General features: G+C 44.4%; 1 long non-coding RNA gene across 1 annotated transcript; it reads right to left on the bottom strand.

The window, feature by feature from the left end:
- Positions 1-11,453: 11,453 nt before the first annotated feature.
- LOC128078600 (uncharacterized) lies at positions 11,454-27,339 on the bottom strand. The gene is made up of 4 exons (XR_008205719.1): positions 27,231-27,339; positions 17,257-17,411; positions 13,172-13,383; positions 11,454-11,699 (listed from the first exon to the last, which is right to left on the bottom strand). It is a non-coding gene; the product is annotated as an uncharacterized LOC128078600 (long non-coding RNA).
- Positions 27,340-27,681: the final 342 nt, after the last annotated feature.

The raw sequence follows: 27,681 nt of genomic DNA, 5'->3' as shown, positions 1-27,681 counted from the left end.
TGTCTGATGCTTTCCATCTGGACCATCATCGTAGCCAAGGTGGGCTTGGAAGGGCTGGGCTTTCGGGTACCTCGTGAAGCATTTTTTTTTTAACCCATTATTATTACAGTGTATGTTATTAATGCAAGTTTGCTAATGAAAATGTTGGTCTGAAACAAAGACAAATTTTGCAAATTCAACAAAACACAAATAAAACTTCAAAAACAATCTTGGCAAAAAGTCATAAAGTATGGTTGGAACAGTTCCGATTTTCAATAAAAGTCATGTTTTCAATCCCAGAGTTCTTCTATGATTTTTTTGATCATCCAACATTTAGATTCTAAACATTTCCTGCAGGAATCACTATGAGAAGCATGTTGTTCATTTCAGCTCTTCACCTCATCATAAAAGATGGAGAACGACTTGGAAATGCAAGCCTTTTTATTTCTAAACCTTTGGAAATTCAGTGAGAGCCGTTTAAAACATTATCAAGATAACCCAGTGATAATCCATCATAGGCACCACCCAAGGAGACCATTTCAGTGGGAAAGGAATCTCACTGGAGTGCTGGCCGATAACAACTTGCAAAGCACTGGGGCACAGTATTTCTCCTCTGCCATATTTTCAGTCAGTTATATTGATTTTTTTTTCTCTCCACAATATCTTTTATTTATCATTTTTAATCATGTTCTAGTGACCTCCACTGCCTGCAATCGAAGGGCCAGCACAAACACGATTCAAGAACAAGAAAAATAGTAATAAATAAAAACGGGAAGAAAAAAAGAATCTGTATTCAGAAACCTGAGTGCATGGAAGGATTCAGAATATCCTGAAGTGCATTTTCTCATGGGAATCCAGGATTATGAGAGCAGTTATTTTTTATATTAGGAGACATCATGGGGTACTCATTAATATCCACAGGGAGCCATGTATGTGTCAGCCTTGGTTTGGAAGCAGGTGGGGCCAGAAAAGCTCCCAGCCTCTCTGCTGTGCTCCAACCGATATCCCAAGAAATGCCACAGCAGCTCAAGGGTCTCAAGCTAACCTCAGCTAACCCAGCTGTCAGCTCCACACTTTTGTCACTGTTGTGCTAAGAGGCACCAGACTGACTCCAATAAGCCTGAGCTCACCTCTGGTCTTTATCTCATCCATGAAGCGACTGGCACTGATTCGTTCCCATGCAGGAGGCTTGGCCCCATATTCCCCACGGTGCCATCAGAGCCTCACACTCGACCTTGAGATGTCAATTCTGAAGCAGCAGTGGTAAAGGATGAGCAGTGGTGACATAAATTGGACAGGAAAATAGAAGTGAGTGAATGGTGGCAGAGCCCAGCGAGTTGCAAGGAAGGCCAAGTTTCACATTCATTTGTTTCCAAGACAAAAACCAAAGGAGAACTGCAAATGGGATTCTTAATATACATACTTCCTAAAATAAAACATATTCCTATCAGCTGCTATCTTGCTATGAGCCACACTACCATGCTAAAGCTGCTAGGTGTATTACAAGTTGCAGAAACCATTAAACTGCATATATAACTCTTTAATTTATCACTGCCTGACAGCTTCGTTCTACCAGGCCATTTGCTTGATGTATACCTGACGTCACTATAAATGAACTGTTCGAAATGGAAATGCAACATAAATGAAGTGAACGTTTTTCTATAGAACACTTTCCAAAGTTGGCCTGTGAAATAAGCCAGCTGCAGACATTGCCTCCTCCACAGCTGCACGCTGCCATTCCCAAGCAGCACCTGCTCTGCAGTTCCAAAGCTCCCTTCTGTACAGTCTTTGTTTCATGCAAATGCCTGATCGTAGGCATAGGTGGGCACAGTGCCTTTATTGGGCATGTGGACCATGTGCTGCACTCCTAAATCAAACATCCTTGTGAGCATGGGGTAGAGACCACCCTCAGCTCTTGCCACCAAGAGCTGCTATGCCACTGTAGCTGCACAGGACACCAAGAAGCACCAGCAGAAACCATATGGGAAGTAGATGAGGAGGCCTGCGAGTTCAACTTCAAAAACTGGTGGGGGATTCCCAACTATCTTACATCTCCAGAGCTCTTCCCATGCAGTGCCATTTATTATGCACCAGCATTTCCAAAGCAAATAGCAAAGGACAGTTTGGTGCACTTGGTGTGAGCACATTACAGGAACTGCACAGCACCACAATGCACATAATCACATGCTTATAAATGCAGAGGCAAGTGATGTGCAAAAAAACTGAGGATGTGGAACACAAATCTGTAAATCACGTTAAAAATCCACTCCTTGGAAATTCATTGCACCCTTGGAGTGAAGAAAAGCACCTCGTATAAGGCTCTTAAATGAGCAGCCCAGAAACAGCCTCAGAAACTCAGGATAAATATATGTTTGTGCTGGCCAGGGGAGATTCAAGAGATTCTCACTGAGATTCACTTTGGAAGCTGATAAAAATGACATAAAAGGTGATAGAAAAATGAAGGCTTGTACCGGTCCAGTTCCTGCTGGCCTCAGCTTGACAGAGCATTTCAGCACACATGTAATTTTCATCAGACAAATAATTTCACTGTACACAGAATTACAGTATCTGATAAGATCCAGGCCAGAATACCAAAGGTGTAGGTTCTTACAAAGGCTTGAAGCACAAGGAAGGCTCTAAAAGCACTTATTAGGATAACATCTGGGAGCAGCTGACCTTGAGCCTCTCCTTGCTTAAAGGTAAAGGCTTTGGTCAAAGCATACATCAATGCCACAACAAGAACAGAAATATCTGTCCCATCCCATCTGAAAGCAAGAAGTCCTTACAGAGATCAGCTGTTACTCTGCACATTTGCATTGTCCACATCTCCCACCTATCTGGGATGGATGCATGTACGTGGTGTCCTGCTCCCTGGCTCTGCTCAGGGGCAGGGCTGGCAGGATGACCATCCCCAAAGGTGTTCCAGGAGGGGATGTGGCATTGAGGGACACGGGCAGTGGGAATGGTGAGGATGGGGTGGGTTGTGCTGGGGGATCTTGGGGTCTTTGCTGACCTGAATGATGGTTCTGTGGTCTATCAATGACAGAGGCATGAGTTGGATTCCAACCAACCGCAGAGGTGGTCCCTCCTGCCTTCGTACTCTGTGACACCAGGCAAGATGAGGCTTGTTAAGAAGCTTGTTAAGGCAGACAGCCATAAAGAACAACATCCCTGGATATCCTTTGACATGGGAGCTGGGAACTTTCACCAAATACAATCAGTTAACAAGCAAATTCCTCATGGAAACCCACAAAGGAATGGTTTTCTACATCCGAACAACCATCAGCCACATTTGCAGTGCCATGAGGTTTGCAAATCAGCAACAGAGCAGAGCTGCACCCCGCACCGTTGTCCTCCCTCCCAGCAGCACTGCAGGGCACAGCTCTCCCCCACGCCTCTGCACAAGGAGCAGCAGCTGTGGCTGATCCCTGTGCAGGTGATTAAGTTGTGCATACCTTATGGGAAGGATAGTCTGCCTGTTCTTTACTTGTGGGAAATGTCATTCAAAGTAATGATTTCCCTGAAAGCAGTAGACCACAAACAAACAAGCAAGTGAAACAACAAGCAGCAAAACAAACAGAAAAAACCCTACAGGCAAGCAAAAACAACACTACCATCAACTCACAAAACAAACCCCCGAAAAAGCAGGGTTAGCATTAAGGCTCAGAGAGCACTACTGCAATGCACCCTGCTGGAAGAAAGAAAGAAATCCTGCAAGTGGGAAGAAAGGGAGCCACCAGTGGTGGCTGGGTGGGTACGAGGAACAGCTCTGCTCTGCACCTATCTGGGAGCCCTGCCTGGCTGCAGCCCATTTGGCTTTGTTCCTTCAGCCCAAAGCGACACATACATCAAGCACTGCTCTAACAATTGCATCCAGCCACACCACACGTACCTGAAACATCGCTCGCTGAACTGTGGGATCTGCTGGAACATTTGAGTGGAGGTGAGAAACAGAAGATAGATACAAACGTACAAAGCAGTTTCGTAGCAGGTGTGTAGATGGCAGCACCAAGGTTGGCACAGTGAGGTTTGTCTCCGTGTCAGCTCCCAGCCCTGCCAGGTTTCAGGAAAATGCAGAGAAATTAAAAATAATAATAAAAGGAAAGATCACAGTTGAAATCTTGCAAACTAAAAGGTTAATCAATATTTACAGAGGACCCTGGAAACGCGTGGCTTAGCAAAAAGCAGAAACCTGAACTATCCCCTGATCCATCCAAAAGAAAAGCATGGACACGTATCGACCGCAGCAGTGATGCTGCTCTCAGCTCACACCATGCACCAGTCATTGATGGTGTGAATGCAGAGAAAAGGAGAAAATCCTGTGATAGTCAAACAGAGCAAGTGAGCAACTGATGAGGAAAAGAGAAAGCTGTGGACTGGACACTTAGAGCAGCACAAGCCACGGAAATGCATCTGAAATCTGGAGCAGAGGAGGCTCAGGGGAGACCTGGTTGCTCCATAGCACTCCTTGGATTGAGGCTGTGGTGGGTGAGGGTCTCTGCTCCCAGGTAACAGCAATAGGATGAGAGGTGGTGGCCTCACATTGTGACAGCGCTCGGGGAACATCCTGATAACACTCCTGCTGTCATTCCTGGCTGATGCAGCTGACTGAGCTGGCAGTCTGCAAATCACAACACTACGTCTGGTTCTCCATGTTAGTTTTCTTGAGGGTTTTCTTCCTCTTGGTTTAAAAATTCCAAATAAGTTCTTTTCTGAACTCAAACCACAGTGCTCAGCTTGCCCAGTTAGAAGTTATTCACTTGTTTTGTTTTGTTTTGAATTGATATCCAACCCTGCCAGCAAAACACTTCTCCTTTCAATTAGGGACTTCTGCCAAGGACACACAGCACCCTGACTTCCAGAGCAGATGAACCAGAGAAGATTACTCCATAGGACACGCAATGGTGATTTACTGCCTTCCCTGTGAGCTGGGGTCAGGCAACCCATGACCATCAATCACAGCCAGCTTTGACCTGGGGCCACTGCCTCCTACTGCTGCCTCTCACCCCAGGACACCTGCAGTACGTGGAGCTTGACAAGAGCCTTTATAAAGCACTCCATCCTTGATTTCAAACAGGACTAGATGAAACTCCAGAGGATGAAAAGGTGGTTCTGCAGGGCTCACAACATCTGACAGCTTTGTGGATTTTTAAGAGCACCTACAGCTTCAAGCAACGAATCAAACCCAGCCTGCTATGGAATACTTCAGGCAGAAGCTGCCCATCTGAAGGGGTGTTCTTATTTGCAGCAGAGTAGGCTGGGAACCTCCAGATTCCTCAGCCCCATAAGGCTGCTCTCCACATAGCCACCATGGGCATAGAGGGACTGCAATGCTGAGCACAGCCAAAGGCACAGAGCAGCCATAAACAAAAATAGTGATGATAATAGGGAAATCATGTTACTGATAATAAGGAATAAAGAACGTTTTCACTGCCCAAGGTGCCACCCAACAGAAACCATCCCTGGCATCACCTTAATACCCAATTGTCCCAGATGCTCCCTGGAAATGTTTGAGGGACACATTTGGATCTTGAAAACGGTGCTGCTCACTGTGACTGCCCCAAGTCTGCAGTACAATTCCAGGAGGAACCAGCAAGTTGGAAACAGAGAAAAGCTACTGCAGTGTTATCATACTGATACATGAGCTGAATGCAGGTCATTGCCTAAGATGCACCAATTTCCTATTGAATAAATAACATTTTCCCTGGCAGATAATTTTCTTCTAGATACTACATCATGAACTGTTTATTCATGAAACTATATATTTAATAATTATATTCAATACTTAATCAGACCCAAATAAATTTGCATTAGCACTGACACCTACATGAGATATGAACCTTCCACTGTTGTATTTCCCAGTTAGTTTTAGCTCCATTTATGTCTGTACAGAAAAGGCCAGTAAAATCTGGCACTGTGCATGATGTCAGGTTATGGCTATGTATATATATAGCATGATAATATTTGTGTTAGCAGCAGCTGTTGGGAATGAATAAGGTTTGTAATGGGAAGGTCTGCCCTGCCCTTATTCCTTAACACTGCTAAGCCCAACACTAAGGCATACAATGCTCCAGAGGAAGAGGACACTCAAATACTAGAAAGTCTCCAAGTAAGCAGATGCTCTTACAGTGTGATCTTCAAACAACAGGTCAGATTGCTCTTCTCCCTATTGCTGGAGCTATTTCAGACTGGGGAAAAGCTTTTGAAAGCTTTTAAAGCAGGTGTTTCCTAAAGTAACCCCCTATTGGCACTAGGGAAGGTTGCTCTCCTGAGGTCACGCGTGCATGAAAGGTGGGAGCTGAGCTCTCAAGGAGGAACTGAACATAGCAGGTACTCTCCCATCCATAACCCATCAGTGAAAGCACAAACATCAAAATTTGAACACTAATTATTTCACACAGTACTTATTTAAGCAATGCCACGATGCCCCGCATACCAATTTCATACTAATGAAACAGCACCTCCTAACTAAGATAAGGTAAACAAATGAAAATATTGCTCCATGTCTTGTGAAGATAAACCTCTTAAAATACCCCGTTATTTTCCAGTTCCAGTGCTGGGAAGGCAGTTGAAGTGCTCAGAGTTTACAGCTAAGTGCATTGACCCGGCAGTTTCGCAGCGCTCGGGGCGACGGTGGAGCTGGGATCCACAGTCTTTGGGCACGTTCTGCTTGAGCAGATGGCTTGCATTTAAACTTAATGGAGCTCAGGCAATTTCACCTCGCTGCCTGTCCAGATGAGGGAGATATCACAAATAGACAAACCTCAGGACCGATAGAGCCTTCATCCTCCGCGTGCTGGAGATTGCTCTATTTCAAATAGGAACGATGGGGACGTTTCCTGCTGGTGAGGAGCAATTCCCAATGATCACTGCTGCAGTTTGCAGAAAAACGTCTTCAGTTTTCACAGACAGAACGTACCAAACCATTCTGCCAATTTATGCTCCTCTTTGTCAAATTTGTCATTTATTTCTCTCCGCTGGCAGAACACAGACAGTGCTGCCAGCACAGCGCGTCTGCAATGGCGATCCCTTCATCTTCAGGCCTGGCTGGATGACTTCTCCTTGGGAAAGGTGCAGAGGCAGGAGCTGAGCATCCACGTTCCCCTCCCCTATCAGCCTCAATGCTGCACTCTAAGGCTTTCCTTCAGCAGGGCAATGAAAGCTTCCAGAAAGCGACAAGCGCTGCCATAAGGGTTGGTTACTCGGCTTGAGTAAATGCTCAGCATAATTCAGGATTTCTCTGTTCCTGACAGATTAGATAATGTGGTCAGTGAATTTGAAAAGAATAAATGCAGAACTCATTTGCATCAGTGCTTTCAATTTGCTCAGAATGTTTTCTCATTTAATTATTAGCCCACGGTAAACTAGTTATCAATTAATTGCTAGAAAATTGAAGTATGTATGTGTGTGTTATTGCTTAGATCTCTAATTGGCTGTACCGTTGCTTTCTTGTTAAATGCTAATTAAAGTTTCAAAAAGGCCAAACATTAGTTAACTTTAAATGGTTTAACAAGATACACTAATGTATAAACACATTTATATTGCACATTACTTTTATGCCAGGTTATGGTAAGCCTGCAATAAAGATTGCAGACATTTCCCCCCATATTAATACAATGTTCTATAGATAGGTCTTAACTAAATGAACAAGATCTCTTCCTTCCTTCCATTAATTTGTCAAATATCTATTTGATACTGAAGATAACGTGCATGAGTCAAGGCAGACCAGCCTGCAAAGTCTTTTCTAGTGCCAGTAATTCTGGTTGCAGCTCACCCAAGGTTTCCTGGAAGACAATGAAGGCTCACAGTAGCAGCCAATGCTCTAACCAAGGGGCTCAGCCCACAAACAGCGTGGCCCTGCCCTTCCTTCTCTGCTATTCTGCTTCATCTCCAGGAAACAAAGCTCCATCTGCCACCATGCTCTGCTCACGCTCAGCTGTTCTGGGCTCTGCATACCAAGTGAATTGCAGAAGACCTTTTCCATCACTGTTTGCAACTATTTCTCTTTCCTGCTTCATGAAATCATAGAATGGCTTGGGTCAGAAGAGACCTTAAGGATCATCTGCCTCAAAGCTTTCTTGTTTTAAGAACCACGAAAAGCAGCTGAGCAGTGCTTCCCTGCTTGGACATGCCAGCTGCAGAGCATGAAGCCCTGCTTACCAGGTGGCAGACTTTGCCCATTATTCCCTCCTCTCAGAGGAATGGGGATTTTTGCAGGTGGTTATCATCTCACCTTATCTTTATCAGCAGCCATTTGGATGGAAGAACATCGCTGAAGGCTTCCACAGATGTTCTAAACCAAAGGAGTGACTGAAAAATATTCTCAAAAGGCAAAATATCAAACTATGTATTAATGCTGAGTTTGTGAAACTCATTAGAAATTAAAGCTGTAGGCAAGAAGGCAGCTGTAACAACCCCAAATCTTATTGTTAGGATGGCATTTGAGACTTCAGATCGAGTTCAGTTCCTGGAACTGGAAACGTGACACATTAACCTCAGCTTCTCCCTTATGCATTGCACTCAGGTACAGGAAACAAAACCCCAGAAGGGCACCATCGTCATCTCAGAGCAATTCCTTACAAAAGAGGGGTAGAGTTTGTGTAAAAAACATGAGATGCAAATGCAAGCAGTTGGTAGCAGTCACAAGTACAAACACTGCAACTTCTAATTCTCCTAATTTGAAAGTAATCATTTCATTATAAATCCAGATCTCAGTGAAAAAACACCAGCATTCATTTTTCAGTTGGAGTACATCTGTAATCTTCATATTTAATTAGACACCAGATAAAACAGGCAAACGCTCATTCATTTGGATCCTGTAGATCAAACAGGGAATGCTTGACAAAGGGGAATGCTGGAATAGCAGGAGGCTTCATCTCTACTCAGTGCTTTTTGGCAGGTGTTTCAAAGATTTAATCCACAAATGTCAGCCCTGGTTCTAAGTGTCCTCGGCACTTACCATCATTAAGAGAGGAGATTGAGATTTCATCCAAGTGATATCCAGCAGTAAAGCTCAGGCAAAGCTGCTAAGCACTTCTGGAAATGAGACAGTAATGAGGAATGCTAAGGATGGGATTTCTGAAGGTGTTTCAGTTATTAGAAGTGTGGAAGTCCCATGGATGCCCAGTGGAATGTCATCTCCCAGGATGGCTGGAGATCCCACTCCAGACTTCAGGCAGAGAAGAGATGCTGGGACTGCCGCTGAGTGGAATCATGTGTGGCCTTCCAGCACCTTCAGGGCCTTTCTGGAATTCCAACTCCTGGATGGACAAACTTAAAAATGTTAGAAATAGATGCAGGCAGGTTCATTAACCTATCCACAGGAGACTCAGCAGGCACAGATCACACAGATGATGCTCCTGATCCCCGTGCTCCAGGGCTGAGCGGCTGCCCAGAGCTCTTGTCCAGACTGCCCAGGTGTGCTGAGGACAGGACCCACATTCCAGTTTCCCTGCCTAACAAAGAGGATTTTCATGGTTCATTTAGAAAGCCAGTCCCCAAGGCTAAATTTTCTAAGAGTTCAGACACACACACGAGTAAGTTATTATGCAAGAACAACTCCTCATAAAGCAGCTGGGTTTCCGTGCTTATGCAGAAGTGCAGCCTGGAGCTAATTGCAAGGTAACTCTGGTGAATTTAGAACCCCTTTTGTTGTGCTAATACAGGGTAACAAATTAAAACTTAAATTATCTGCACATCTAAGATGGAAGAAGCCACAGAGAATAAAAAGAGGCAGAGAAGCAAACTGTTGAGCGAAGTGGTAAAGCTTTCTGGTGCTAATTGATTTCCTAATTCCAGCTGACTTCCATGGCAGCTTGGCACTTCTGCTTGCACCTCCAGCTGCATATGGATCTTTAAGGACCCGGTTCAGAAGGAATCCTTGGAGCAAACACCACAGCAGGCTACGTGCAGAACGGCTGTTCAATAAAAATAAAGTGTTGTGCAAGATCACATCCTCCTGGTGAGACCGAGCACCTCTGCTAAATGTGACCTGGCAGCACAGACACCTCCATGGGGAGAAGGCGTCTCTGGAATCTTGTTTTAATGAGCTGGTGGGACTTGGAGAAGAGTCGTTTGTTTATACAATCAGTTTACTCATTTATGCCTAAGTTAATTACATTAATTGCAGAAAGGAAATATACGCTTTTAAAGATGCACCCAGCTGTTCTTTGACCCAAGAGCAGCTCCTGCACAGCACCTACAGTTCCAACAGTGTGAGCCAAGCAGGGGCACCTGCTGGGAGAAAACTGATGGGAAAGCACTGCATAAAACAAGAAGGGTTAAGATAAATAAATAAATGATAAATAAAAAGCCTGAAGAAAGAGCTGCCACCCAGGAATATTGCATTGAGCTCGAGAAAAGACTGCATCTGATCAAAAGCTTATAACACCAAGGCCTGCACTAGAAATTTAATAAGTCAGAGCTCTGTTTCTCTTATTTGTGTACACACTGGCACACATTTTACTGGAACAGATGGATTGATGGTCTGAATACATGTCTTCTGAGAGACAAAGAGAAGTCTCCTGGCAGCCAGGTTAATTAGAAAAGAAACTTTGCTGAAGATGCTCAGTGGTAATCAACCGTCACATAGAATGCAGTCAACCATCGCTCACGTGAAACAAAAACCTTCTGAACTCTTCCCACGGACGCTAAATAAGGATCAAAGCCCCGGGGGAATACCTTTACTGAGGCTGCACCGACGGTGGAAGCGCAGAGCTCAGCCCCAGAGCTGCTCCTCCTGCAGGGAAGCACCGGGCGCATCCACGCGCCCACCGTGTGGGGACAGCATGGAAGTGCAGCCTGGAGCTGCTTCAGAGGGCAGCTGTGAGACAGGAGTGGCAAACACGCGGTGGATGTTTTGGTATGCCAAAGCAGAAAAACAAACACTGGGTGCTACAATAGATATCCCACGTAGCCAGAAGGCAGGTGTGCAGCAGCTTCTCCAAGGGAGGATGGTTGAGAGCTCAAAGTTTCCTGAAATACATGATAACATCTGAGTAATGCTTACATGGATACAATTCCGAATCTAAAAGCCCAGCCTCCCTCCGCACACTGAGATGAGGTTCCCAGTTTGCACCCGCATTCTCTTTGGCCACCATCACCCCAAGACAAGACAAACCCAGCTGTGAAAGCAGCACAAGGTGGTCGCTGATGTTGTTGTGCTAACATATATATTTTCCAGATAAAAACAAGTTCCTGAGAATAACGAGGGATTTTTCCCCTTGCTGAGAAGTGAAACACAGCAATCACACTGCATCACAGCGTAACTATAAAGCACGTAGATCTGTTTGTGCCTTAAAAGCTCGCAGAAGCACCATGTAGAACAGCCACAGGGCAGCACAGAGTACATTCACATCACGTTCCAATATACAGGCTTAATTTAAATCAACAAAACCGAGTACGATTTCATCTAGTCTATGTATAAAGATTCAAAGTGAGCGGGTGGCACCCTCCAATGAAAAAAAATGTATTAAAAAAAAGCCACCAAAAACAAAACAAAGCCACAACATTGCCACATGCTCCACCCAACAGCTCTACATTGGAGCAGGGATGCTGCTCCCAGCCCGCCCTCCAGAAAATCCATTTCCCGTGTGTGCACAGATCCTCTCCTGCAGCCACTTAACTGGGCAGTTATCGAGTGATTTGCAGCTCAAATCCCGCACCGTGGCTTCATTATGCAGTAAACGTCACAGCCGCAGAAGGCAAATACTCTTCCTGTTCTGAAAAGCAAAAAAAAACAAAACAGGAAAGTTCAGATGACAGCCAGGAGAAAAGTAAGCCTGAGGAAATACAGGGCTGTGCTGGCTGGGATACCTGAGCCCGCAGTGATTTTGGGACAGCACTTCGGGCAGGCTGGGGTGCCTGCTGCAAGCCAGGATTTACCAAGCTGCTGATCGTTAGCAAAGGAATGCTTTTATCCTGCATCCCCTCCTCAAATACTACTCAGTAGGTCGGCTTGCTTGCTTTCTCTCTTGACTTCCAGTTCTTCTCCTTGTGCGGATTCCAGAAGAGATTCCTGATACATGCCAGGGTGAGAGCTGAAGTACAGCTGTCCGTATATGAAATACATGACTGATTCCTGGGTGCACTCAGTAACACAGCCCCACAGCGACTGCAGCACAATTGTCTTCATTGCTTACGTGTGCTTTAGTAATGGGAATATAATTGTTACTGCTTGTAAGACATATAGCCTCATTACAGCCAGCCCTGTTGGCATACTTTAGCCTCAGCCTGTATATTCTACTTCACCTCTCATTGAAATAGATGAACTTTTCCTTCTGTTTTCATCTCTCCAGGAGTAACTCCTGCCTCTGCCCATTGCTGCAGCTCATCATGGAAGGCACAACAGCCTCAACTCCCTAGTATTGAATTCACCAGTCGTGAAACACAACCAGAAAGAAAAAGATTCAAGGACACACTGCAGTTATCCGTGGTGTTGCTGACACTGGGAATAAGGGCACGAAGGGAGAAGGCACTCAGTGGGCAAATGCTGCCTGGAGTCTGCCAGTGGTCCCCAACATGGGTGGGTGGCACCTGAGCCCACCAGGCTCTTCCTGGCCTATGGATGCACGTGCTTTCTTTTAAACATCAATTATACTGATGATTTTTAAAGGTATATTCTTATTAATTTTGAAAGCTGGAGCAGCTTTTGGAAGAAGCTGTGAAAGTTCAGTGAGTGAATCCATTTCGATACAAAGATCATTTCTTGCTAGTCAGACTGAATCACCCTGAACTGCTGCTGCCTGCCATCTCAATCCCACCATCCCACTTCAGCCTTCAACTTCTCTATTTAAAACAGAATGTTAAGAAGTTAAAGAACAACAGAAGAACTCTTCAGGGCACTCTTGTTGAAAAATGCCTGTGCACGTTCAAACATCGGATACTCACCGAGCTGCCAGCAATCACTGCACCTTCCCCATGGAGATTTCATAGGTAGAAATCATTCAGCTTCAGGTAGTGTAACTTCATTTTTATAAATCATAAAACTTCTCGAATTCTGCCTCAAGTGAAGGCAAGCCATAAACAAAATGGCATTTTAATGAGTCATTAAAACAAAATGACAAATTCTCCTAAAATTAAACTTATTGTGCATAAAATGCCAAGCTAAGAATATTTACCAATGAAGGAAAAAACCTGAGAAAGTGCAGGAATTCGAAGATGATTCTTATCCATGACAGAATTCCCCACCCACCTCACCAGCAAGAAGCCACTGCAAGCAGGATCTCAAGGCGACCAGAATGACCCCAAGTGTTCCAAGACAAACGATGGATAACGGTGACCACTGATGTTAGTCAGAATTATGCTCTTCTTCATCATGAATAATCCAACACTTCTGACTAATATCCCTATTAATGGAGTAAATATTGAGTATCATTTTTTCCTATGACTCCTGATGTGGATGCACTGCAAAAACAAATAACCAAAAGAACAGGTTTATGACAGATGTGAGATAACTCAATATTTCTTTTAGTATTTAGACTAAATTCGCATGGTGTAATAACATTTACCCTGCAACTGTACATAAAATGAAGTACTCAGGTAATGTATATTCTGTTGGAAATAAAAAAAAAATTGAATTATGGTATTTTTAATACAAAAACTCATTTTCATGTGCATTTCTGCACATCTCGAACAGATTGAACCTTAGGTGGTTAGATCTAATTCATTAGCTACATTATTCATTGATATTGCAGAATAATCTTCCTGTTAGGCTGGCTGCCTTCTTGCAGCACTCCTTGAGGTACTTTGAAATCCAATTTTCCTGTTGAATATAAATCAGTCAACGTTGAGTTGGCCAACAGTGCACTAAATGGAAAATGTGAAGCTCCTCTTGTGCTGTAAGGCATCAGCCTGCAGTGAGGGCTGCCCACTGGGATGGGCTCTGTTTCTCCAGCATCCCAATGAGCTCTCATACGTAGTGCCACACTTTTCCTGGATGTTCTTCTCACTTTCTCAAAAGAACAAAAATCCTTATGAAGAGATGTTCCCAGGCTTTCCCAAGGGCAGATCCTGAGCACAACGGGCTGCCTGGGGGGTGGTGGGTCCTGGGAGGTGTTCCAGAGCCATGGGGACGTGGCATGGAGGGACGCAGGCAGTGGGCACTGTGGGGGTGGTTTGGGGATCTCAGAGGTCTTTCCCAACAATATTTTCAATAACAATTCTATGATTTTATAACTGTGAGAAAGGACTTGCCCAAAGCCATGGAGGAAAACTACTCAGAGACCTGTCCTCTCTATATGGGGCTGCCCTCCACGGCTCATTCTCCTGGCACAGAGGCAGTAGGGCCACAGGGGTTCCCACAAACAAACCATTGCAGTGAAGCCAGGCCTGAGCAAGGAGCTGAGCCTCCCTGCTGCGCATGGACAACCCGCCAGGTCTCTGTGAGAGGCACAGCATCATTTCATTCCTAACGGTATTTCCAACGAACGAAAACTTTTTAGAGGAAATGCATCCTTGGTACAAAAAAAGAAAAAGTTATTTCATAAGCTATTTCATAAGATCCAGAAGATTAACTTTCCGACACATTATTTCAATGCATATTACTACAATCAAAAGACAATTTTGGTTTTATGACAGTTATGATATTTCTAAGTCAAAAACAAAAATAATTAGGTATGCCATATCACTTTAATTTCCTCCTATTCATCAATCAGATTTCTGCATTTTGCAATACGACTTCCAAACCATTTCAATGTGCTCTGCATCTGTAAACCCTTCAGGACACACACACCTTTGGACACAACGTGATAACAATGCTTGGCATTTCACCCCACATTTTCTTAAGCCTGGAGATGAGCACAGCGTTAGTTTTCACCTTTTCATCACAGATTAATGACAAATGCTCAATGAATCTCTGCTAACAATGATTCTAGAGGGACTCTGAAGGGAATAACATGTTACTCCTGTAAAAATCTTACCTAAATTTAAAATGGCTCTTTAGCCCATGAACTAAAATGTTGTTTCCTCATTTCAGATGCATTCACCCAAAGTCTCAGAAGCTGCTGTCACTTTCAGAAATATCTCCTACTGTTTTGCTGTAATGAATGGATTTAGAATCAAATTTTATCTGAAGTCCTCCCCTCACTCTATAGCCTGAATGGGATGCATCAGTTGGGCTTTGTGTGCTTGGAGAGGAAAAGATGAACCTCCCCATGAGTTACTCAACCCTACATGCATTTGTACTGCATCCTTTATCACGGACCGTAGTTTCTCACTGGAAGTCACTATTAAAGAATAGTCTTAGTATTCTATTCCAAACACTTCTATAAATATTTTAGGACTGAAATATCACCTCTGGCTTACTAGGTTTGGGAAACATCACTGGTAAGTAATTATTGCTCAAATTGTCAGTCCCAGCTCTGCCCTTTGTGTGCACAGCATCTGATCACTGCGGTGGCACTTATTTCAATATCCACATGGAATTTGGAAGAGGCACTTCTGTGCAGAGCTGAGGCTGAAGAACGACAAGATCTCTGTTGTGGAAAAGCTCCTGCATCACATATCTCACTAGAACACCGTGAATGCTGCTGAATGGTATTCCAAGAAGAGCACAGTAGCTTTAGAGAGGTTATGAAATACTGAATAGAGATTGCATTCCCCTAAATAAGCAGCATGAGGATAGGTGTGTCCTGGAACTGGGGACAGAACACTGTGAGCCTCAGCAGTGCTCCAAAGTGCAGAGAGTGAGAAAAGTATCAGAGTCACAACTGACAAATGAGTCTCTGAAAGACTGGGGAAGGAATAATGAAGGCAGACACTGAACCACAAATCTGTTATCACCACACACAGCATTTCAAGGCAATCAGCAACAAACTGAAGTTTTTTCCGCCAATCCCCAACTAATAATTGCACATTGCTGCAGCATCTCCCACAAAATATTTCTAACCTGGCACTGCTGCAGTTGAGATGAGAAGACCACACAACTCCTAAGAGGAAAAAGAATCCCAGTTTTGAAACCAGTTTAGAGTAAAGCACATTTCTGCAGCACTTTTCAAAGCAGAGCTGGAGCTGGTGAGCTGTCCTGGGGGCAGTCTAGGAGGGGTACAAGGGTCTGACAGTCAGCTCAGTAAGTCCTTGAGCTGGAGGAGGAAACACCCACTGCTCCCTATGCTGCAACCAGCATAGCGGCCAAAAAATGGCAGTGCTAAGCAGTAATTGCCATCCCTATCTCAGGTCACGCTGCCAAGTGGAATCCAGTTTTATTAAGAGTGCTGATCATGATTTATTTGTGCTTGGGAGAGATTGCAGCTCCTGCCCCACTTGGCATTGTTTGACCACTCTGTATATGCTGATGTTTCAGAAATGATCGATTGGATTTTCAGCAGTGACTCATTAAGGGATCCTTTCACACCGCTATCTCAGAAAGCACTTTTTGAGTCCTTTAATAAAACAAAGAACATGCTTTAGCAGCTTACATCAAGTAAATGCGACTGCAATAAAATGCAAGTTCACCCCCAAGCTTCATATCGTTCAGATGTAAGACAGAACATAAAATATGGAACTTGGTTCAGTTTTTTCACAGGCCAACAGGATCCCCAAAATGGCACTGACAGGAGTGAGCCCTGCAGTCCATTTCACCCTACAGCACGTCAGTCAGGGTTGCTGTCCCTGCTACCTGTCTCCAGGACCAGTGAATCTCACACAGTACTGCAGAGCACACCACTGAACCCCACCAGGAGCTCTCCATAAACAGACCATACCTGTCACACCGCTGCAGAACGCACATGCAGAAGAGATCTTCTAAGGCTAAGGAGCCACTGAACTGAATGCTAGCAGAGATTTATTCATATAACTGCATGTTATGTATTATGGATGCTGAGGTTGCTATACCTTCGAGCAACAGCCAAATCATTGCACTGCTATCTTGACCCAACACGCAATTATTTCTTCTCTTTCACTTTTTCAGTTGATCTCAAAGGAAGCCATCAAGAGTGACATAGCACGTGTGTTCTGCAGCCTAAGTGACAATTCAAATCATGTATTACGTACAATATAAATCCCAAATAGAAAAATAATGCTGGATTTTATAGTAACCATTTACTGAAGATGCAAATGTTATAGTTTTAGATGCAAAAAGCAGTAACTATCGTTTAGAATAAAGCTGTGGGTTTACAGTAATGCATGTGTTTATCTCTCAACCACTTGGGAAAAAAAGCAGTAATAAAAAGGTTTGAATCAGCTCCATCCGAGCATTTAGTAATTATGAGAAGATGAAGATAGAGTAGACACTTTTGTCTGTTAATTAATCACTTAACAGTGTGACAGAAATGGTAACACCTTGAAATGATCCAAAATTTGCTTCAGAAGAAAAGCACATTTGCAGCCACACCAAGGTCTACCCGCCTCCCATCGGGTTGAAGCAGCACTCCTCAGCACATCGGGATTGGGCCACTGCTGGGGTTAGCTGTGGGTTCCTCTTCTTTCAGATCTAACTGTTGGTGGATGATAGCATTAAATGAAGAGAGACACCACAGGTACTTCTAAGAAAGTTAGAGTTTTCATTCTAATCAACTCTTTGTTCACCTTCAAATTAGACATTAGATCATCATCTGTGTGGTAGATCAGAGAGAATTTCAGGTGTGAGATGTTCTATGCAGATCTTAGGGGAGTTAAAGCTCTTCTAACAGAAAGCCAAGCAGCCTTGCTATCTCAGATGTGCCCATGCCTTGTTTAGTGCTAGGAGGAGGGCTGCTGGCATCTCACCTTGCTGATGGATAACTTTCAAGCCAGTGGCAGCTGGTCACATCCTATGGCATCACTACAGCCATTGTGGAGCCTTTTTGGTTCTTATGCCTTAGAGTAAAATATGGATATCGATATGTTTGATGCCTCCAGGGGAGATGAGCACAATCTGGGAAGGAGTCAGGTATTTGGTTGTTTGTCAGAAGCCAGAAGACAATAACTGCATTTAAAATCTAAAATTAAATCTCATTTGACTGTATTCATTCATCTTCCAAGGAAAACATCCATCTTTTTAATGATAATCAGCCGCAATATAAAGCAAAATATAAAGTGAAATAAAGAAGGAGGATAACCCAGCGGGCTCTGACGTGGCAGCTTCAGAGGCAGTGCCAGCACAACTCTGGCTTTGACGAGCTGCTCTCAATTAGAGCCCCTGGGACGAGCAACGTGCACCACATCCATCAGCCCAAAACAAAGCAGTACCTGCACCGTGCACAATGAAAGAATAACTTGTATTATGCCAGAGAATTTAATGAGCTATGACTCCAAATCCCCAGTAGGGAATAACTCTGCTTTATTGTTTATCCTCAGCGCTGCGTGAGCCTCTTTCCTCAGCCCCGCCGCCCGGTGCCACAGCCGTGCAAACCACAAATATTTGCCCTGCACAGGGCTTTGTGTAAGCGAGTTATCAGCGCCTCGATGCACTTGACTTTATGCAATTAAGCTTCCCTTGAATACCTACTTTTTGTAAAAGCTAATTACCATACTTACTGCTACTTGAGATTAGAAGGGGAATGTAGAGAGAAGTTTAACGCTGCTGTATCTCTATCACTGAAACAGCTCCGGAAATAAATTAGCAGCACACAGTTTCTAGCTCATTAAATATAGTCATCGTTTTTGTGCCCACAAATACCTCTATTATTCAGCTTGAAGGATCTCACCATCATTTTCCTGTTATTTGTGCCACAGCAGCGAGCTGTAGGCCAGCCTTGGGCTGCTGTACGAAGAGAACAAAGCGAGAGATGTAACCTTTGCAACAGGACAGGTTATCTCTCTGAAAAGCTGTATTCATGGAGGGTGTTGTTAAATCCCCTTTAGCCCGCACACGTGGATATTTTGCTGCCATAAGTAGCGTTAGTTCAGATGAAAAGCTCCAGCATCATTTGTCCCATTGCCCCCAGGCACTGATCATTCTGGTTTGTAAGTTTTCATTAATTTTCTAAATGTCACCTCAGTCCAGGATACAAAGTTCGCATCTCAGCGGTCCGTTCCATCTTTAGCAGAGAAGCATTTGCAGAGTTCCAAGAGGTCGAGGTGCCCAGAGGAGGGGCACATCGGGACCCTGGAGGAGCCCTACACCCTCAACCCCCCCACCCCGGCCCTCCCTGCCCCATCCCAGCAGCACGGAGCACAAATCCCATTGCTGTCCACTCCACCCGCTTCTCTGTTTGCTCCCCTTTCGCCATGCAAACAGCATTTCAGCTTACAGATCATCTCCGTGGAGAAGAAAATCCAGAGGGTAAAGGTTCTAAGAAATAATTTTATGAGGCACGCGGTAACGAGCTGTAAAAGGGATCTTTCCTTTTTATCTTAATGCGGAGTATTTTTGGAAAAGCATCTATGTTATCAATCGGGGGAGATGCGACTTCTGTGATTTCCCTGAAGAAGGAAGAGCAGGTGCTAATCTAACTATGAATGTGGAGCTAAGCCATGAGAATTCACAGCCATCCGTGGGTTTGCATAGGGCAACTGTGACTATTGGTGAATAACAATGAGAACAACTGCTTTTAAGCAGCACCATGGGTTCAGTGCTGTCTCAGCAGGCAGGAGCCTCACCTATCCTGTAGCACAGCTAATTTGAAGCTATGCGAACGGCATTAAACCATATTTAGTAATTATGCATGAAACAAAATCATAATTGAATTTAGCTTCCAGCAGCGTGCTAAACCTCTGGCACATCAGTTCAAGATTAAATAATGCCAAGTTACTGTTGGCCTTACTTTCATGCAGCATAACTCACACCCACCCCAGCTGCACCTTTGCTGCAGTTCCACCCCAAGGATTGGAGCCTTGGGCTCCGGATTGCCATCCCCATCTCCAGGCACATCGACAACCAGGTGACGCCAGTTTATGACAAGAGAACTGGAGAACTTGAAAAGTTTCAGAACAACATGAGTTATGTTCCTCAGACTTATACAGCACACCAGGAATTTTATAGGCATGTGTCTCAAATGAGCTTGTGGGGGAAAGCCATAAAGACAGCAAGCACAGTTTCACTGACACATCAGATACAAGGGAGAATTAACAAGTCATTGTAAGCTCCACCTATGACACCTATGGAACCATCTCTTCCTCTCTGCAATTACATTTCCAACAGAATCATTCATAAGAAATGCAATTAGTGAATTTGCAACTTGTGCAGGATTTGCCCCTCTCAAACTTATTTATAATTAAAAGGTTTCTGTGTCAAAAGCCAAGAAGCCCTTTGTTCTTTCACAAGGAATTTGATCAGCGATGGCAATAAATCAGTGCAGAGGGTCGATGCAAACACAGGGAGAGAAGGCAATGCTGAGTGTAGGAAGCAGCAGTGAGCTGTAAAACTCAGGCGCTGAGCTGTTTGTCAGGCACACCTCACCTGAAAACAGCAGTTACCATCAAACGCATCTCCCACCTCTCCAGAGCCTGGTGAAAGTCAGAGCCCTCGGCTCACTTCAGAAACAGTTCCCAAGCCTACACCACAAGTTCACATGCAAGAAAGAAACCTGCTGCAGTATTACAGTAGAAGATTTGTCCGCTGTCCTTCTGAGACCACAAATGGAACCAAGGAACCATTGTTGGAGACACCAGAGGTGTGTCCATAAAACCAAGGAGAGGGGGAAAATAACTCAATAACAAAAACCCCACTACTTTACAGACCTTACAACTTAAAAATAGAAATAAAGAAAGCAGCAGGATTCACTTCACAGAGTCTAAGGAGGGGAGCACCGCCATATGTGGCAGAACAGCTCCAAGTGCTCCCCTATCCTTCAACCCACAGGTTTCACTGTGCATTTCATTGGGTAGTAATTAAGCTAAACACAGTCTCCCAGCCCCCTTTCAATGCAGTTTTCCACTGTAACCATGAGAAGAGATGAAATCCAGTCTGCAGGGAGCTGAGCACACTGCACCCTCTCCCCCAGCCCTGTGCTTCTTCAGAGCCACCTCATTTGCTTCAGCAGCTTCACATTCTCCTAACAACTTTTGAAAAAACCTCCAGCAAACCAGCAAGTAAATCAGACAGTGCTTGGAACAACCCACCAGTGCTGGCACAGGGGCGGGCTGGGAGCTGACGCACAGCTGCAGTGAGATGTGCAGTGACTGCACCCACTGCAAGATCTCACTTCGCATGCTCTGCATTCCCAGGTGTCCCCGCCCCTGGAGGTGCCCTGGTCCAGTATTAGATATGGAAGTTGGTGGCCCTGCCTGTGGCAGGGGGGTTGGAGCTTTATGATCCTTGGGGTCCCTTCCAACCCAAGCGATTCTGTGTCAGAGGAAAACCTGTGGGCTGGTTTCATCCATGTGCCATCCACAAATCCCACTGGAACAGCACATCTGGCTGACCACAAGATCTAAGGAGCTGAAGGAAATCCATTTAATAAACATCAGAAGGAGCTGTTATTTGCCAAAGATGTTTGGCATCACATTAACTACTTTGTTAGCCTCTTAAATGATCATTTCAACAGAAAACAAATTTCTCCTTGAAGGCAATCCAGGGGCTGCTGTATGAGTTTGTTTTGATCTGCTTGCAAATACAGAAGCCAGTGAAATTCATAAGAGCTGTGAGAATCTATTGCTGCAGAAAGCCATGTAAATGAGCGCACTCCTGTGCATATATACAGTACTTAAATTATTTTCCTCACCATCTGTGACAATGATTTTACGAAGGCGCATTTTAAGCAGGTACAGATTTATATGGGCTTTCTTGTTAACATTTCAGAGATATTCTCTAAACGCAGAGTTTTCTTTCTCTGGTGACAGCAATGCCACGCTGCTCACACGGGGCTTTGCTCTTAACATTTATCACTTTTCATGTTCCTTGATGTAAATGAGAAAGAGCTGGCAAGGATGATAGAAGGCGGTAACAGGACGATGCCTTCATGTGTGAAGAAGGTCACCATCTGTCCCCAAACAGCTGAAAAAGGTGCAGTGGGCTCAGAAGGTGGAAATCTGCAGTAAGATATTTAATTTAAATCTGGGAGCAGAATGACGGACCAGACTTTGTACATCCTTTAATTCAGGGTGCAGTTTGACTCTATATCTGAAAGAATTTCAAAGACATTTTATCTCCTGGAAAGAAAAAAAAGCTGTAATTGCTTCCATTTGAAGAAAATTAAAAATCATTTGGGGAAGGGGATGAGTCGCATTGCCATCAATCTCAGCAACACTCAAATGGCAGCAGTGAGCCCCATGCGTGCTTCCCAGAGCCCTTCATGAGCAGCAGCCGGGGCCTCCACTGGGTGCAGTTTGTCCTCCCAGCATCAATGGGACCTCCATGCTTCTGAGCTTCTCAAGCAGAAGCTTCTGGAAATCCTTCTGGAAGCCCCAGAGATCTGAATATGGTTTCCCTGATGCCACTGACTGAACTGTATGCATGGCAAAACCACTTCACCTTCATGCATGTGCCTTTCTAGGCACGTCGGGGAGTGAAAGTTTCCTTTTTTCCCCTTACAAATTAAGTCCAGAGGCAACAGTACTCAGTGATCCCTATAAGACCCTTCCAACTCAGGATATTCTGCGATTCCCTCATAGGACACCTGGCCTGTGATCCATAAGATGCTACACTTTCAGAAGTAATGAGAAGTTCTATTGATCTGGCCAAAGAAACGTTTTTCTAATTGAAGCGGTCACTGTTTTTATTAAAAGCGTTTTTGCTGTAGCTGTTTCAACACAACCATTTTTACAGAAAGACACCCAAGGAACGCAGAAACACTTGGCATTGTTGCCCCTGCACCCTCACCTCATGCATCCCATTTATTTGCATGTCTTCCATTGCACCATCAGCACTTTGCATGTGCTCCCACCTCCTCGCACACAGGATGAGCACTGCATTCGCTGAGCGCGTATTCAGTATTTCCAGTATGTCAGAGGCCTTATCTCCTGCCTGCTGACCAAACACTGCTCTGAATGAAGGATTTTTCATTTCCTTCGGGCTCTTCTCTGCTGTTTGTCACTACCTGAGCACTTCATGGTATTAATTATGCTGACAAGTCAAGGCAGCAGCATTATCTCCACTTCACACATAGGGAACTGAGGCAGGGAAGGTAAAGTCAGAACCGAAGTTGGCCAGGAACTTCAGAGGAGCATTTTAGTCCCAGTAAAAACCAAATAAAAAAAAAAACAAAAGCAAGAAAAACAGAAAGCATCACCTCTGAGTAAGAACATGTGAAGAACTGAAAAGAATGCACAGAATCAGAGGGAAGAGCTGGCTGTTCCAGGCATGGGAAATACCACGTTCCTGTTTAGCAAAGAAATGCAATGTGACTAAAGATGATCAGGGGGCTGGAACATCTCCCTGCAAAGACAGGCTGAGGGAGCTGGGCTTGTTCAGCCTGGAGAAAAGGCAGCTGCAGGGTGACCTCATTGCAGCTTTTCAATACCTAAAGGGAGCCTACAGACAGGAGGGGAGTCAACTCTTTGACAGGGTAGATAACTGCAGGACAAGGGGAAATGGCTTGAAGTTGAGGGAGGGGAGACTGAGGTTGGATGTCAGGGAAGTTCTTTACAGAGAGAGCGGTGAGGTGCTGGAACAGCTGCCCAGAGAGGCTGTGATGCCCCGTCCATCCCTGGAGATGTTCAAGGCCAGGTTGGATGGGGCTCTGGGCAGCCTGGGCTGCTGTGAAATGTGGAGCTTGGAGGCCCTGCCTGTGGCAGGGGGTTGGAGCTTCATGATCCTTGAGGTCCTTTGCAACACAAGCCATTCTATGAGTATATGATAAAGGGAGTTTGGGTTGGGTTTGATTTTCCCCCGTGTTTTTTCAGCTGCTCAATGTTAATACAAACTATCTCAGACCGTTACCAGGTATGATTCTGTCCCTTCTTGGCTCAGTGAGCGTACACTCAAAGAGTTCTCAAAACAAATGAATTTCATAGAGGAAAAAAAAAAAAAAAAAAAAAAAAGAAAAAGCACCACCCAAATGATGGGTAAATGTAGGTGGCTACATGTCTGCACAGGCAACAGAGGTATTTCTGGATGCTCTGCTGGCTGCATGCTTTCCTGACAGGGCAGCAGTCCTCCACTTTGTCCAGGTAAGTATCTGGGTCTGATCTTTCGGAAATACAGACTCTAAGGGCAATTTATAGACTTAATTATGACAAAATATAAAGGCAAAAGCCTTTAAGAACGCTCACAGAAAATGATGGTTTAAGAACTCAAATTGCCAAAGCTGTCATAACAATTTTTCCTGTAAATACTTCCATCATTTCATCCTTAACCTTATTCTTTCCCAGCTATAAACCACGATTAAAAAGTAGCAAGTTACTGATTACAAAAATAAGTCTCAACTAAATCCCTTCACAGCCTGTCAAGTGTGCAAATATTTTAACAGCTAATGGCAAATTCCACAGCAATACAAATATATGTATTAATTTCAATCATTCAGGGCAGGGAGGTATGAGTAAGGGCGCTATCATCCGGGGCCGTAATTAATCATCGTGGACATTTCATTGCCAGTGAACATAAATCAAGAAGCAAGAATTCCTCCTATCTGAGTGATATGTAACCAGCATTAACGCAGTGACAAAATCTAATGCTTGTCAGGAGCCGGTACATATTTTATCTACCTTTGACACCTGAGATGCAGAACTGTTTCACATGAGCGCCCTCCATCACTGCATTTATTTTCTGGATGTAGAGCACATCCTTTGGAAGTATTTGCAGAATACAACAGCAAGGCTCAGAAAAGAGGATGCCAAACCTGGGATATAAAGTTTCTGGAAGTAGAAGGGAAAAAAATAATAATCTTATAGGGCAACATGATTCAGACATGATAGATAAATAAGATAGGACAGTTGCAGGACAGTGCAAGGCGATTCCCAAATCGTCAAGCAGTAGCTGAAGTCCATGTGTACCTCTGTTAAACAGTCAATAAGAGAAGCAAGCTGACTTGATGTCCCAAACCTTAAATGCCACAGAATGACAGGGACTGGAAGCTTGGAATCTGAGCCCTGCTGGGGAGGAACACAGCTCTTATCCTCACCCTTCAGCTGTGAGCATTCCTGGAGAGGTCTCTGGCTGGGATCAGACACTCCATCCTGAGGCAGAGAGCTGATTTCTACCAGAAAACCACATACTCTAACTCTTCCTTAAGTCCTTCTGCCTAAGCCCTTGTTTCTGATTAAGGACATCTTCAAGAGGATGGCAAACCATCCATTGGGTTGAAGAGTTGGGAAGATTCGTGCCCCAAAACGCTGGAGGGGCACAGCTCTGCTTGGAGCCACACAGTGGGCATTTGGGTCGCTCTCAGATGGCAGCCCACCTCCTGCCTGCTGCAAGCACAGTCACGTGGGAAAATGGAATGGAAGCTATGCAAACTTCAAAGCTCCTCTCCTTCACAACCTTAGTTAAGGTCCATCTGTTCTTAATATTTGCTCAGAGCTACCACAGCCACACTAGAACACATCTGCTCCAGGTGTTCCATGCACAACCAAGTTCATGAGAGACCTGCATCTGAAGAGGCATAAGCCTCAAAGCTTTTCTGAAACTCGTTCAGAAGCTTAATTACTTGGAAAAAGTCTCTGAAAATGACAGCCAGTGTCATGATTTTTGGGACAGCTCTTTGCCTTGGCAGGCATGGTGGGGATCTGAAGAGGTTGGACTTGATCTTAGAGGTCCTTTCCAACATTAGTGGTTCAGTGATCTCCAGCTAAGACAGCACACTTTATCACCTACTACCACCAATACCATTTTTATCAGCACACAAACAATTCAGGTATTACTCTGACCCACACTGGGAGCTGGACAGGGCGTAATAAGGCTGTTACTTCAGGTAGAACACCAACAGGCAGCCCTATGGGCAGAAGCAGGCATCTCAGTACAAGTCAGAGATGTGAGCTTTCTGAAGGACCGTGCTGAGCACAGCCAAACCTCTCTGCTCTCAACTTGTAAAACACAGCCCTGAGCACTGCTCATCACCTGAGATCAAGAACTGCTTGGGATTGCTGAAGACAGCACTAATCCTTCAGCCTCAGAGCACTGCAGATCTCTCAGCAATTCAGTGCTGCTGATAACAGCTCAGACCGTAAGAGCTCTTCACCCACTGGTTCTCCAACTATTTCTCATTTTTTCATCTGAACTCAAAACTAAATACATTAATCACGATCTCTTGCAGGAAAATATGTATATATGTACTTCATATTTAATCACTCTGTTATATCAACAACATGTAGAGCAGAAAAATATACAAACAGCTGTGTGACTAACAGGAACGTAAGCCCCAAGGTAGAATTTAGCCCATCTGCAGGAACTACAAACCCAGGTCTGAGCTAATCCATTTGCAAAACACTCAGCACACAACATGTGCTCTCAGCTTTCCATGGAAGCACTCTACTCCGAAGCACAATTTACATTTTAATTCGTATTGTACAGAGTCAAATACGAAAAATAAGCATCAAGGTTTTTCTTTGCTGAATTGTTTCTTAATTAGATCTAAGCGTTCAGTCGAACCATTTCAAATTCTCATTGCTTTCTGAAAACAACGAAGAAGAAATCCTTAATTATTCATGGGATCCATTCACTGGAAGTGCCTTGGATTGCTTCTGTTAAGGAAACAGCTGCAGATTGCTGACACCCATCCGCTGGGATGCAGGGGCTGCACAGGAGCACACACAGCTACCAGATGGCTGCAACAAGACCAGGCACAAACACACTGCATTCTGGATGCCACCTCAGTGCACATGAAGCAGGACCCCCATCGGGGCACCCCAACACAGGGATGGAAGAGGCCCACAGCTGCCTTCCATTGCTTCCATCAACCCTGCAGCCATGGGGATCACAGGCTACTCAGGGACAGCAGAGCTGCTCCTCAAGGAGCCAGGCAGTGCTCACAGCCTGGTCTGGTGTTGGTGACCTTGCTCACAACAAGGGGGTTGAAACTAGATGATCTTTGAGGTCTTTTTCAACCCAGGCTATTCTATGATTCCATCATTCCTTGGGGAGCTGCTCCTCATACAAGCCACCAGGACCTTCTTGCAGGGTGGGTTGGGAGCAGGTGTCTGTATTATCCTTTGTCACCACAGTCTGTTGCATACACATCTTGAACAAGTAAATATTTTAAGCAGTACAGAACACCTTTCAATCTCAGGCACTGCCTTGCTTTAGCAAAGGGCAGAGGAGGAACAAAGTTAGGTAACTAACTTCATCACAGCAGATGTAAAAATACAGGTAAGCAATAAGATTTCATTCGGGAGCCACACATCCCCCAACAGCTTCACTTGAAAACTGCTAACATGAACAAAGCAGCACAACTCTAATTCCTTGGTCCCCATCCCAGCAATAGCACTGCAGATGAACATGAACAAAGCGTTGCACTCACCTGGCTCAGGCACAGCTCCAAACTATTGCAAACCAGGCATGCTAAGATCTCCCACACAAATCAGGTTAATTTTTAATTCAGAAAGAACACCCCCCTGCACCTGGCTTTTATATCCTGTTATGTTTCTGGAAGAATTTAAGACCACATAGCTTTAGCCAACCTGCCCTGAGAAGCACAGGCTGCTGTAATCCCATTCCAGCTGATACCAATACACAGAGAAATTTGACTCATCACATCTTGTTACAGTTAAATGTGCTGCTAATTTGTGAGATATTTTGCCTGACCTGTCAAATCAACTGACTTCCATGTTCTTTCTTCTTTTTAGCATAACTAATTCAAAATCATTTATTCCACTTCATTAAAACTAAAAGTTGATCTGAAAAACAGTAGCTGGTGTTAGATGGAGCATCACCTTCCCACCAAAGCAGCCAGTGCCAAATCAGAGTGACAT

The sequence above is a fragment of the Tympanuchus pallidicinctus genome, unplaced genomic scaffold, assembly GCF_026119805.1.
Source record: "Tympanuchus pallidicinctus isolate F22 unplaced genomic scaffold, pur_lepc_1.0 scaffold17, whole genome shotgun sequence".
NCBI lineage: Eukaryota > Metazoa > Chordata > Aves > Galliformes > Phasianidae > Tympanuchus > Tympanuchus pallidicinctus.
Note: the sequence above shows the minus strand (reverse complement) of the source record. Positions and strands in the feature narration are given on the sequence as shown.